Raw genomic sequence first — 3054 nt, 5'->3', positions numbered from 1 at the left:
GCCGCCGGCAGGCCAAGCAGGCCCGGCCCCTGCCGAACGGAGTTGCCGGCGCAGCGAAGCGAAGCTGGCAACTTCGTTTGGCGGAAGGGCGGGCCTGCTTGTTATGATACAAAACGACCCTGAAAATCCCAGGTCGCTATCTCAATTCTTTCTCGAGTTATCGTGCGCACAGACGGACAAACAGACAAACAAACAGACAAACAGAATGAAACTTTTCCGGTCAGTGGAGTTATGGGCTTCGCTAATCGCTCAGCCAATGAAATAAAGAGCTTTTTCTTGATTTAATTCGCATTTTGATTTTAAACTCAAAATAGCTGCTTTTTGACGGACTTGTCCAGTTTCAGTCCTGTACCACCTTAAGGAGAGGGTATAGGGGAACAGGGTCTTACGGGCCCAAAATTTGACATACTCGAACCAGTTGTCGGGGTCTTATTACTCTAAAGTTAGGGACATGAAACTTCCGCTATTCGGTAACGGTTTTAATTAAAAGTTCAAATTTTGACAGATCGTTGGCTGAGCGAATAGCGAAGCCCTTTACTCCACTGACCCAAAAAGTTTCCATCTGTTTGTCTGTCTGTCTGTTTGTTTGGTTGGTTGTCTGTCCGCACGATAACTCGAGAAATAATTGAGAGAGCGATCTGGGAATTTCAGGGTCGTTTTGTATCATAAAAAGACACATCGAGTCCGAAGATGAGCATTCTAGCTCAAAAATTGACTTTTAAAAAAATCAAAAACCACAGGGCGCAAAATATTTTTTTTTAAATATTTTGTTATGGGCCCCGAAGGGCGAACTCGAGAAAGTAGAACCCTTCGGGCGAAAATTTCGTCCGTTTTGCTCTATATTGTACCATTTGGGTGCAAGAGGGCATTTCTTGCCAAAATAATGTGAAACCGACTAAAATGGTCTAAGTCGTAAATAAGACCTTTTATTGAAACATTGCGCAGGAAGTAATACTAAAACCACACAGTTGACGTTGAACCACACCCTCCTTTAGGCTCAAGGGTCTCTAGATTATCTAGATCACTAAAACGTTAATTTTTACATAACAATCTATCAAAATTCGAACTTTTAATCGAACAGTAGAAGTTTAATTTACCTAATTTTAGAGTAAAACTTCCCCGACAAATGCTGTGAGTATGTCAAATTTTGGAGCCGGAAGGCGCTGTTCCCGAATACCCTCCCACTTAAGACTTTTACCATAGGAACATAAAATTACACAGGGGTGAAACTCCCACCCATCTGTGGGAAAATCCGCTTTGGTGATCATTGTGAACAGCTGCTTTTCTGTGAGTGCTCCTCCTGGCCATTTACACTCAAATCGATCTTCCTTCATTTGTATCCAGCTCTTTCTGGCCACGTCAGGGACTTCTTCTCCCTCAAACTTGATTAACACAAACTGAAACAGAGAAACACAAAATTAAAACATTACCTACATTGTATATAATTGATTAGTTTAAAAACAAACAACCTATGTCACTAACAATTATTGCAGGAGAGGGGTGGTGCGAACCAGGGGAAAAGACACAGAACTGTCCCCATCCTCCAAGAGCCAACATTTTCCAAATATATTCTCAAGTGGAAAAGCCCCCCTATTCAAGTTTAGTTCCCCAACTTTGAAAATTCCCAACTCAGAGGAGTTAAAGTTAAAGATTCTCGTAAGTAGCGAAGCAGTTTCCAATGAAAAGCACAATGTTGTCCCTGATGACAATATTTTTGCGGATAGCAACCCTCCGATCATTCGTCATAAAGCAGCCATCTTTCCTCCCTATTCGGGAAACAACATTGTTCACATTGATAGTGGGTGCTATTTTCCTGTTCACAAGGATCAACGTGTTGCCTTACTGGTTGTACAGTATTTTGATTTGACTTGATTTTAACTTCTCTATTAACCCTTTCAGAGTCTCTTCTAACTATCTGCTCTAGTGGCAGATACCCTGACCTCAAAGTTTCTTTTTTGCTTTTTAACCGATTCTCATAACAAAAGGCAGAAAAGTTTTCTGTCACACCATGCATGCGACATTCATCTGCCAAGTGGGTTAAAGAATGCACGTTGTATACAACAAAATGGTTTCCAAACACTTCAGCAGAATATTGGACAAAATTATCTAAATATGCTTAAGCTTCATCAAGGAAATTAGGCAATAAATGTGGACTGGCAAGTATATAAATGGCACAGTGCAATAGACAAAACAATTTATATATGTTGTCATCCATTTGGCTCTTGAACAACACTGCTCCATCATACAACAGCAGTCTTCTAAGCTCAGTAGCTTTGTATTTATAGTATTCCTGAATCTTTCTTGGTTTCCTATTAAAATCACTTGGACATGATACCACAAATCCTAATAATTTCTCTGACATAGCAAAACTTTGCTCTTCAGTAAAGTTCCAGGGTCCCTCCCATGCCAGCAGAACGTCAAGCAGCCTTAGAAATGAGCCTTTGTAGAGGAGATGCGTAGGGTCCAACCGAAAATTTGACACCAAGCCAATTCCATTGACCATTTGTAGGGGAGAGTGGCCACAATGGTGGAGTCTGTCTTCCTGGTTGGCAAAAGACTGGTCAGTCCGAAGCTGGACATCAGGACCAACAACGGCATAATTCATCCTATCTTCTGCAAAAGTGCCTCTTACAGTACACTTTTCACAGGCTCCATGCCCCCTATGATTCACACAACACTTTACTAGAGACCTTGCCGGAGCACCAAGTATAAAGTTTTCTACTTCACATGGAAAGTTTTCTCCATCATAATCATATCCTTTTGTGTGCAAGTGATCTAGTTAAATGGTGAAATCACCTAAGAATACATCAATATCCCTTGGATCCGATTCACCACAGTATATAGCTATGATAAATGGTTCATTTTCAGAGTCTTTTAATTTTCCTAGAATAGGCCCAGAACTTAAATTTAGCCCCACCAGTCTTCGAGAATGGCAAGCCATCCACTTCTAAGAAGTCAGCTACATCCCTCTCTGCCCTACGCCTCACTCTACGCCTAGCCTACAAACAGAGGAAAGAATGCAACCCAAAATCAAGAAGAGAGTACAAATAACGT

General features: G+C 41.2%; 1 protein-coding gene across 4 annotated transcripts in view; it reads right to left on the bottom strand.

Annotated features, from left to right (window-relative positions):
- The window catches only part of LOC113212266 (uncharacterized), a 36968-nt gene that overhangs the window by 9136 nt on the left and 24778 nt on the right, over positions 1-3054 (bottom strand). For 2 of the 4 annotated variants that reach the window (XR_008011782.1, XR_008011783.1), the window contains one exon: positions 1199-1397. The exons of the other annotated variants lie outside the window; for them this stretch is intronic. The gene's annotated coding sequence lies outside the window, so the exon portion shown is untranslated. The remainder of the gene's footprint in view (positions 1-1198; positions 1398-3054) is intronic. 4 annotated transcript variants of the gene reach the window in all.

Source organism: Frankliniella occidentalis, unplaced genomic scaffold, assembly GCF_000697945.3.
Source record: "Frankliniella occidentalis isolate FOCC.00 unplaced genomic scaffold, Focc_3.1 Scaffold221, whole genome shotgun sequence".
NCBI classification, from domain to species: domain Eukaryota; kingdom Metazoa; phylum Arthropoda; class Insecta; order Thysanoptera; family Thripidae; genus Frankliniella; species Frankliniella occidentalis.
The sequence above is the reverse complement of the archived record's forward strand: the minus strand, read 5'-3'. Positions and strand labels throughout refer to the sequence as shown.